Source organism: Taudactylus pleione, unplaced genomic scaffold (assembly GCF_031769625.1).
Source record: "Taudactylus pleione unplaced genomic scaffold, aTauple2 ptg000019l, whole genome shotgun sequence".
NCBI classification, from domain to species: domain Eukaryota; kingdom Metazoa; phylum Chordata; class Amphibia; order Anura; family Myobatrachidae; genus Taudactylus; species Taudactylus pleione.
The window spans coordinates 27,471,758-27,482,984 of record NW_028284421.1 but is presented as its reverse complement, the minus strand read 5'-3'; the positions used below and the strand labels follow the sequence as shown (position 1 = coordinate 27,482,984).

General features: G+C 47.1%; 1 pseudogene; it reads right to left on the bottom strand.

Moving 5' to 3' along the window:
- Nucleotides 1–242: 242 nt before the first annotated feature.
- LOC148540456 (immunoglobulin superfamily containing leucine-rich repeat protein 2-like) overlaps nucleotides 243–11,227 on the bottom strand; it is an 81,171-nt pseudogene continuing 70,186 nt past the window's right edge.

Genomic DNA, 11,227 nt, shown 5'->3' with positions numbered 1-11,227 from the left:
AAACAGGATATAACAGTACTGTATGTATGTATGCTTTTCCTCTGCTGGTCTACTGATAAGGTCTTTTTCTTGAACATATTCCTGGAGAAACTGGGAAATTTGTTTAAAAAAAAGTTGTTATTATAGGAGGGTTTCACAGACGTTACAGAGCATTTGGGTAAGAGAAGATCTCATTCCTCTATAAATTCAAGGCAAAATAACATGATTGAGAAGTAATATCTTCATATCACTCTTGTATGATGTCAGCGTGCAGGCTGTTTGTAGTTACCATTAATCTCCTCAGAGACGGTCACAGCTTCAGCCCCCAAAGGGAGTTTGTAACTGTACTCTGACCCCACCTCAAAATCTTCCAGGTTGGTTTTGGATTGGGAGCTAGTTAGAACCTCATCTCTAATACACTTCCTTCAACCTCCCTCTCCAACTCTTCATCTGCAGGGGCTGCGTCTATTTATCCTTTTTGCCATGATATTTAGAAAGTAGGTGACAGCAAGTGGCTCCCATTAATGGTATAGTAGCCAAAATAAGGACGAAAATGCTCACCACTATAATAATTATCAAGGAGGGGACTTCCTTTTTGGTAGCGAAAACCACCAGCACTTGACAGTCTTCTCCTTTGTACATTAGGCACCCAGAATAGTTGGTACCAGGTATAAGGCCTTGAAACCAGTAGGAATTTACTTGATTCTCAATTTCTGACCACTGGACCAAAGAAAACCCTTTGGCACTTTCCTGGCACAGGTACAGCATCTTGAGATTTTTTTTGTACTATATGGAGTAATTTGCACTTTAGCTTCTTTCTCAGATACATCCAGGGCGATGACACCCAGGTCAAATACATGAGGCTTAAGAATGCATGGTTAGAAATATGTAGTCCTCTTACACCTGGTCCACACTTCTTCTCATTTGAGTGAAGATGTTCTAAGGTATCCAAAATGCTATCCTCATTACCTACTGTTTGCACCATGGGGATAACAGTTTTCAGTTTTTCCTTGGTTTTATCTGAGTTAAGAACACTGTTTCCAGATTCCTTCACTGCAGTCTTTTTGCTATCTGTTTGTGTCTTCCCTGCTGCTGGATCTTCAACCTTGATGGGATATTTTTGACTTCCTGCCACAGAGATGTTGACTGAACTCTGACTACTTCCCATTTACTTTGTGGCTAGGCAAGTGTAGGCCCCTTCTAGTTTCTTGCTGTGGTGAGGAATAACCAGTGTTCCATTTTGGTAAACCAGAAAGTGCCCAGAGACCTCAGCTTTGGGCCAATCAGTGGACAATTTAATCTCTACCTCTTGAGTATCGTTGCAGACTTTCCTTTGAATTGTTGGTTTAGGGCTACCACTGACCAGACAATGCAAAGTGTGAGTAAATCCATCATATAAGTCTGTGTTGTCTAGGTTGGGGTGGGTGCTTAGTTGCACAGTAGGAACTTCACATTCCAAATCAGAAAGTGGCTTCCCTTTGAATTCTTCATTAGAAGCAATTAAGTCCTTTTCGTGCACAGTGACTTGAGCTTCTTCACACCATTTTTTAAGCCACATCAATGAGCAAGTGCAGTGGTAGAGGTTTAAAAGTTCCTTCCCTAATGACAGAGAAATGATTGTTATTTATGCTAAGATATTGCAGATCTTTTAAGTTGTCAAAAGCATCCAATGGTAGGTTGATCATGCGGTTGTTCTTTTTTAATAATTGAAGAGCAGGGAGACTGGCCAGATCCTCCCAGGGAAAGTCCACAAGTTGATTGTGACTAATATCCAATTTCTGGCTTAATGTGTTCATGACAGTGGCATTGCCGTTATTGCAAGTGCACTATAAAGTAATATTTTATATTTGACTATATGCATCTAGAAATGTGCTTCTCAAAATGCAACTGGAAGGTGGTGCAGTGCTTTTGAGGAGTGGAAATGACTGAGTGCCTCCACATAGTAAGGTACCTACATTATTTTCTAATATCTGACCCTTTATTTCATATCAATAATCTCGCTTGACAACATGTTTTTGCACTTATCCCCAAAACTAGACACACCAATGCATCTTCTCCTTACTAAGGAAGCAATACCCTCACTCCTCCCATCAGCCTGTGAAAACTTCTGCTGACCCACAAATGCTGCCGTCTTGCTCCACAAACCTTCGTGCTTTGGCAGGAATCTAGCAGCACCTGTGCACATTGTACATACAACACCACCAAGCCTGTTTTGCAGTTTGTCAGTGAAACCAAGATTTGTGTATGAATAGCGTCACAGTATCTCCATGTTAATTTATGGCTGCAAACTATCTATGGTAAAGAGCAATCAGTAGACATGATATGTTTATTGTAGCAGACTCCTACACATTGTGACAGAAGATGCTGATATACTATAAGCTACAATTATTGTGAATTTTACTACGAGCAGCTACTCCATTCTGAAGTTCTGTGGTAAGCAATTTCACACTTACTGCTGCGCAGAACATTGCCTGACACCTGTGTATTTGTATTTATTTTGACTTGAGCTTAGTAACTTTATGATACTTTTACTTGGCCTTAGCATCTCTCTGAAACAAGCTAACTGAATAAATTTGATTGTGCTTAAAAATTTTTTTGGATAGTATTAGTCATTGGAATGTAACACATTTTGTATGTATAGATCTTTAATTGTATTTGTAGAATGAAATGTGCATTATGATTCAAGTGAACTATTCTGGGTCATGTGTGAATGACCATGCGACTGTCAGTGGGCATGTGCTCTGCGTCAGAGCCGTAACTAGGCTTTTTGGTGCCCTGTGCCAGAGAGAGCATTGGCGCCCCCCCTCCCCATTTTTTAAATAGGGACATAAGATAGTGCACCTGAAAAAGGGCCAAGGCCTCATGGGGAAGGGCCAGGGAAGTGATAGGAGTACTACCGGGGCAGCCAGGAGATGCTGGGGATAAAAGAAGAGGAAGCTACAAGTGAGAATAATAAACAGGGAACTTGACAGGCCCAAACAGTGCCCCCTGTCCTGTGGTGCCCTGTGCCATGGCACTGGTCACACTACCCTAGTTACGTCCCTGCTCTGCATTGCAGGTACCTTGCTGCACATGCACATTGGAGTTGGTATGCTGGAATCGCTATGAAATACTGCCGGCCGCATGGAAATCCCGAACGTCACTAAGGTAAGTACTTACTAACCTTATCTAACCCCCTAACCCTAACCTTCCTTAGGGGTGCCTAACCCTAACCTCCCCCCCAAGTGCCTAACCCTAATCCCCCTCTAAGTGCCTAACCCTAACCCCCCCTTCCCTGCTGCCTAAACCTAAGTCCCCCGGGGGGGTGCCTAACCTTAAGTCTCCCCCGGGGGTGCCTAACCCTAACCCGCCCTCCCTCTAGCCTAACCCTAACCCCCCCGGGGGGTGCCTAATCCTAAGGCCCCCCCGGGTGCCCTAAACCTAACCCTCCCCCCCAGTGGCTGTCCGCTCGCGGTGCCCGGCATCCCTGTCTCCCGGCGTCGGGGAAATGACAGGCTTCTAGATATAGACACCCGGCATTTCACCCTCGCCGGGATATGACAGTCGGGAAGCCGGCTGCCGGTATTAAGGCAGCCGGTTTTCCGATTGTATACCGGTATGCCAGTACCTAAAAAACATTAATGTGAGTGGGAGGTTTGGGAAAGCACATAGCATGTTCTAACCCGGCCTGTAATCTATCAAGGCAATCGATTCAAAGGTTTGGCTGTGGTTGAGCAACACACATACATTTCATTTTATATATTAGTAGGGATTAACAGGATATAGTGGATCTCTATTTTGTGTGTATACATATTTGCATATGTCATAAGCTTGATATCTGTTAATATATATTAAATCCAAGGTAAATACAGAGGCATTTTAGCAGCATTTCTGAACTGATTGCTTATGTGGATGTAGCCTGAATCAGCTTTACCGGGCAGCCTGGCGATGGTCGCGATTATCGACAGCTGCCCCATCTTGCAGTGAGTCCCACAGCGAGTGAAAATTCACTCGCTACGGGGCTCGCGCTTGCGAGCGGGTATGATTCAGGCCCTCAGTCCAGTTTGATTACTGTTACTCTCACCGGTCTCACTCTGGTTCAAACCTGCAGTCCCACTCGGGCTGGCTGCTGCTATCTCCAGATCCACTGATGTTCAAATCTACGGTTCCACTCCGGTTGGCCACTACTTTCACCAGTTCCACTCTGGCCCAAGCCTGCAGTACCACCAGCTGGCTGCTACCCTCACTTGTTCGACTCCTGTCCAAGCCTGCGGTCCCACTCTGGCTGGCTACTACTCTTACCAGTCCCATTCCGGTTCAAGTCTACAGTCACACTGCAGTTGGCTGCTACCCTCAATGGCCCCATTCTGGTTCATGTCTGTGGTTCCACTCTGACTGGCTGCTGCTCTCACTGGTTCCACTTTGGCCCAAACTTGCAGTTCCTTTCCAGATGGCTGCTACCCTCACTAGTTCCACTCCGGCTGGCTGATATTCTCACTGGTTCCACTTTGGTACAAGTCTACAGTTCCACTCTGGCTGGCTGCTACCTTCACTAGTTCCACTCCAGCCCAAACTTGTGGTTCCACTCCGGCTGGCTGCTACCCTCACCGATTCCACTCCAGTCCAAGCCTAAGGTTCGCCTTCAGCTGAATACAACTCTCACCAGTTCCACTCTGTTTACTTTGCTGTTACCTCCCATTCTGGTTCAAGCCTCCAATTCCGCACCGGCTCCACGTCTGTAACCTCCATTTTTTTATATGATTCATCTACTGTCCAGATCTGCAAGTTATTCTGTGATGACAGCCTGCTTGTATTTTGAACACTCCTGGGCATTACAAAGACTTTCCTAGTGCTTCCGGTGCTGAGTCTTCTGCCATAGTGACTTCATCTACTAGCAAGTCCCCTGAGTATATCTCTCCTGCTCATTGCAGGTTCAAGTGGACTTTGGGCCTGATTCAGACCCACTCGCGAGCGGCTGTCAGCTCGCAAGTGGGTCGATGTTCTGGACTGAGCATGCGCACGACGGAGGGACGAAGGAAAGTCCTTCGCTCGTTGTGTCTGATCAAAGGGGGCGTGCTGTCGATGTTGATTGACAGCACGCCCCCTTTGGTGGGTGTGCCTCCCTGACGGGGGCGTTCCCACGGGAACGCCTCCCGTCAGAAGCCGGCCCACTGACATCACTAGTGATGTCAGTGGGAGTGATTTTGGCTCTGATAGAGCCAAAATCACTCCGGGGCTTGCGGTTGAAAACCTCAACCGCAGGCTCCGGCTCGCAGTTTCGATGGTCGCGATGGTCAAGACCATCGCGGCCATCAAACTGCACGCTCGTATAGCCTGTGGGTGGTGACCCACAGCTATACGAGCGTCCAGGAGGACGCTCCATTTTCATGGAGGCCGGCCCTCATTCAGAGCGTGCACTCTGCTCAGAGCGTACGGCTCTGAATGAGGGCCTTTATCCTCATTGTACTTTTTAATTTACTTCTGTCCTGCATTATATTGCTTATGCCCAGTATTGCAGCTCCTGACCTTCTTTGCGACTCACTACTCATTATAACATTGTTACCTCTAATGATGGAGGTTGAGTTCCACTCAATTGGTTCCAGGGGCAGACTCAGGGTCTCATTCAGACCCGCTCGCAAGCACTGAGCGCTCGCAAGTGGGTCGATGTTGAGGCCCTGCGCGTGTGCAGTGGCCGCACTGTGCGTGCGGAAGCCCCGGAGTGAGAGAGAAATTCTCTTGCTCCAGGGCTCATTACAAAAGGGGTGGCTGTCGATGGTGATCGACAGCTCGCACCGTTTTGTAGGTGGGGTGGGGGGTGGCTGGCCAAATGGAGGCGTTCCCAACGGAACACCTGCCGTTTGGGGGCAGCCCCACTGACATCACTCGTGATGTCAGTGGTGAGCTTCCGGCTCTAATAGAGCCGAAAGCTCACTGGGGCTTGTGGTAGATGAGACCCTACCACAAGGGTCTCGTCGCAAGCCCCGATGGTCTTGACCATCGCGACCATCAACCTGGCCGCTCGCTAAAGCTGTGGGTGGTCACCCACAGCCTAGCGAGCAGCCAGGAGGTCGGCTCTGAACATAGAAAGGCCCACCCTCATTCACAGCGAGCGCTCGCATTTTGCGAGCGGCTCTGAATGAGGTCCTGAGAGTCTTGCAGGTATCACTGACCTCTCCAAAGACACCAGGCATTTACCACATGGCTTTCACCTATGAGTAGACCTCTGTTCCTACAACTATTATTCTGCTACAACCCGTCAGCCCAGTCCTGACTCAGATCTAAAAACATTAAACATTACAGTGCAATGCGGATGTGAGCAAGAAAGTTTGTCGACATGTTGACTCCAAATCAAAGTAGGGAATCAATCCAATTAGTTGTGATAAACTCGCAGGTGCAAGCCATTACGACAACAGGCATGCTTGACGGCAGCTCGGATTCGCTTAAAAGTACTAGCAGCCCCATAGGGCTCCAAGAAAATGTAAGTGAATTTGGGCTTGGAGCAGGCCGCATAGGGTGCAACGGGTCTCTCTGTTGCCGGTGTTTCAACGCTGTTGCAATGGCAGCTCGCATGACACGGTATAAATCTCTCTTGGACTAAGGAGCTCATTCAGACCTGATCGCAAGATGCGGCCGCTCGTTAGCAAAAAGTAGCCGCCTATTTAAATGAAGCGTTTGTACTGCGTTGCATAAGGACGCCCTCTATGTCTTAGCGAGCTACGTCAAAGAGCGCTCGCAAATGTATAAAAACACCCCCTTGCCATTCGTCATCTCTGGGAATTGTAGGATTAATCGGTAACATTGCGAGCCATCAGAGTTGCTCGCAGCCCTTGAGGTTGCCTTTCCCCGCCGCAGGCACTGCGATCAGTGCGGCCTGAAATACATGCAGATGACATGGACAATGACACTACTTTGCTACTTATGCACGCCCTTTAAATGGCGTTTTGGCGGCCTGACACACCTGCGTCCACAACACAACTCCGCCGTTTACAAGCACCTTCCCCTGTTACCACCCACAAACGGCACTATATGTCACTCAAAGTAGCGACCTAATAATGGCTTACGAGCAACCAAAATCACATCGCAAAGACTGGCTTGCGTACGCGCAGTGTGATTTAAACACATGCGTATAATTCACACTGCGCGTACACAAGCGTTTGCCTAGCCACCCCCCATTACCTTCCCCAAATGTTGAATACCTGTCACTCACTTTGCAACTGACTCCTCTGTGCAAACGTATTAACTGACTCCTATTAGCAAAACATTTGTTGAGCGTGTGCAATGTGGCTTACACGCATGCGCAACGGCAAACAATCACTTGAACTGCATGAATATCAGCAGTGCATACATCTCTGCATCAGGCCCTTTGTCTACACCCTGGGAAACTTACTGGAAGCAAGGGGGGAAGCAAGTCTTCATGGTCACATCAATTGAATTGAAATGTCTGGAAGGCGGAAAAGTATCGCGGGTCCGCTCAAATTTAATACGGCTCTTAGTTTCTGCACCCAATCTGCGCAACCGTAGGGTTACTCAGACGTCCGATGATCTCCAACCGATGTTGTATCTTTCTACACAGTCACTTGGATATGTGAAGCCACCGTTGGGCATCTCAAAATAAATCCCGGCTGCTGCAGCATTTGCATATCTTCGCAGTCTCACAGATGCGGCGGCATTCGTGTACATCTCTGACTCTGGAATTTCAGTAGTTCAAATTTTCGCTGCTACTATTTGCGGTGAAAGTGTGGATGATTGGTTTAATCATGATAGCTGCTTATTGAAGCATCTGTCTTCTGTATTTTTTTATTTGACACAGGCCAACAACTCACTCAAGTTTAACATTTTGTCTACTTAAAAAAAATAGGTCTTACCAGGATTAGACGGGAAACAGTCGGGAAACCGACGGACGGAATCCCGACCACCGGCCTCCTGACTGTATAATCCCGGCAAGGATTAAATGACAGGCGTCGAAATCCTGATGCCTGTCATTTTCCCTACGCCAGGAGCCAGACACCTGGCCTACCGATCGAAGGTAAGCCGGGCTACGGGCGCAGACAGCTGTGGGTGGGGGGGTTACCGGGGAGGACTTAGGGTTAGGCACCCCCCTGGGAGGTTAGGTTTAGGCTAGGGGAAGGGGGGGAAGGGTTAGGCACCCCATGGGGGGAGGATAGGGTTAGGCACCCCATGGGGGGAGGTTAGGGTTAGGCACCACCCCAGGGAACTTAGGTTTAAGTGGCGGGGAAGGGAATGTTAGGTTTAGGCACTTAGAGGGGGATTTAGGGTTAGGCACTTGGGGGGAGGTTAGGGTTAGGCACCCCTAAGGAGGGTAAGGGGGTAGAATAGGTTAGACAATACTTAACTGGGGACGATCGGGATTTTCAGTGCTGCCGGGATGCCGCTGTCGGCGGTAAATCATACTGAATCCGATTAGACATATACCAAATCCTCAACTCTTCAGTCTCCATAACTGAGAAGTCTAATTATGAGCCTCCTGTTCCAAAGCAATTTCTGTTTTTGCCAATACTAGTAGACAGTAATTCAGCATTCTCTTAATATCTGTTCTATTCTGATCCGCTGTTGCGTATAGAAAAATAACAATAAGACATTGAAGGTGAAATATTCCAGGACAGACTATTCTGGGGAATATGGCAGTCTCTAGTGAATAGGAAGATAAAAATATTAAATGATTTCTTCAGCTCAACCTCTACGTAACTTATCCAATATAATATGTGAATTTCTCCTTTACATACAAGCATATGTACATATTTTCTCATTAGAAAAACAAAAACAAAAACCATATAAAACAATACAATAACTTTTTATTTTTCTCATATTGTAGAAATGAATAAATCTCCATTTATAGTTATATTATTAGTAGGGATGAGCGGTTCGGATTCTGTGGATTCCGAACCGCTCCGAACAGCGGGGATCCGAGTCCACCCGAGCTGCGGGTGTTCCCGCCTGACTCGGATCCCACTGCGAGGCTGAACATCATCCTCCTGACGTTGGATTCTCGCGAGAGTTCACCTCTGCAAAAGGCGCCGACATCGGGACTCGGCACCATTTCACTCCCACGCTCCGCACGCTGCCCACTGCTCTTCTGAAACTCACTGGCTGTGTACAAGGACTCACAAGTTGCTGTGCTAGCAAAGTGACTGTGTATAGGGGGCACACTGCACGCTGATGTATGTTGCGCTATACTCTGCTGATTAAGTGGCTGTGTACAAGGACTCACAAGTTGCTGTGCTAGCAAAGTGACTGTGTATAGGGGGCACACTGCACGCTGATGTATGCTGCGCTATACTCTGCTGATTAAGTGGCTGTGTACAAGGACTCACAAGTGGCTGTGCTGGCAAAGTGACTGTGTATAGGGGGCACACTGCACGCTGATGTATGCTGCGCTATACTCTGCTAATTAAAGTGACTGTGTCCAGACTTACAAGTGACTGTGCTGGCAAAGTGACTGTGTATAGGGGGCACACTGCACACTGATGTATGCTGCGCTATACTCTGCTGTTTAAAGTGTCGAGACTCACAAGTGGTTGTGTGTACAAAAAAAAGTTTAAAAAAGTAAACAAAGCTTCCAAGTAGCCCTCTTTGTATAAAAGCACCATGACTCCTTGGGCTGTAGCCCTCTGTGTATACAAGCACCATAACTCATTGGGACTTAGGCCCTCATTCAGAGCCACTCGTAAGTGGCCGTACGCTCATAGTGAACCGTGATTGACAGAACAGCCCGTTTTGGGGCGTTGACGGGGGTGGGGATGGGAAAACGCAGGCGTGTCGAGGCGTTTTTTGGGCGTACATAAATTATCTCATGCGAACGGCCAATGTGAACGGAACAAGTGATACGTCACTGTCTGATCCACTTTCCATTCAAACTGCTCGTTCAGCTTGTGGTCTGGTATTCTCTACCACAATGACGATGGTCTCTTCCTCCTTCCTGTGCCTCTTCGATGTTTTTCCGATTTATCAATTGTTGCCAGAAAAACAATCAACTTAGAATTGAAAACAAGCTTGTAATGTGTTTATCAAATAGTATTTTTTTAGTAGCACAAAACCGTACGCAGGTGAACTACTCAGCTGATAATTTCTGGAATAGACAATCAATTAGCGTACCAATTTTTGAGAAAAATATGTGTTTTTGCATTTTGTATTGGGAGTTATTTTATTGCAACAATATTGTCATTATGTTTGTGTTTTTTCTTCATTTTTAAGGGGCCAAGAAAAAACTCGTCCTTTTTTTTGGGCAAAGTGTTCATTACAACTCCTAAATGGTTTTTAACCCTTTGGTTTCGGAATCCAAAATAATGTGTAGATTTCCGTTTTGTTGTTTTTTTGCGGGATTACCTATGAACCAGTTTTGGAATAATTTCACAATACAATTGAGCAGATTTGCCAGATGTTTTATTGTTTCAACACATTTTTTTTTATGTGTAATTGTCATAAATCACATCTGGATAACGTAAATAAATTAAAAAAAAATCAAACAAACACACAAACACAAATAGTGGCAGTTGCCCAACACAAAATAACACAATGTAAAAACAATTCACAAGAAAGGAGAGGGAAGTTTTGGCCCTTAAGGAATATGGGGCAAGCACAGAAGGAATGTGGGAAAATTAGCCAGTGCTGTAATCGCCTTTTGGCCCGTTTGGCCGGGGTAGGGTGGGAGCCTGACCGGGTCCGGGAGGTCCTTCGGCTGGCCTGTCCAGAGGCAGATGTTGGGGCCTCTGGACTAGGCATAGGGCTAGGCACATTTGGAGGGATGGCTGTTGTTGTGCCAGAGGTGGAGGGTCCTGATGTTCCGGCAGGAAGGGAGGCCGGCTCCACCATGTGCTGGCGAACGATCTGCTCCAGGGCATTTGCAATCCTGATGTTGGCCCCAGTATTTGCGGCCAGGGCCTGAGCAATGGTCACGTTGGCCACAGCATTTTGCTCCATGGCCTCCGCCACCCGTAGCAGACTGGCGTCCATCCTCAGCAGAATCTTCGTGTGGTGATCTGATTTAAAATTGAGATCTGTGAGGAGGGCCACTGCCTGCGAGGGGGATTGCCCTGGACTGGCTTCTGCAGGGTCCCCAGCCGGATCTACTGCTTCCTCCCCTGCAGAGCCAGCAGAAATTCTGCGGCAAAGGCTCCCCTCTGGAGCAGACTCATCCGCCTGTGTCTCTGTGAGAAAAATGAGAAAAGAGTAACATTAGAATCTACATATTGTCACAAACACATTTCAGAGTTGGTAACATAACAACATTTACCTGGGACAACATGAGGAG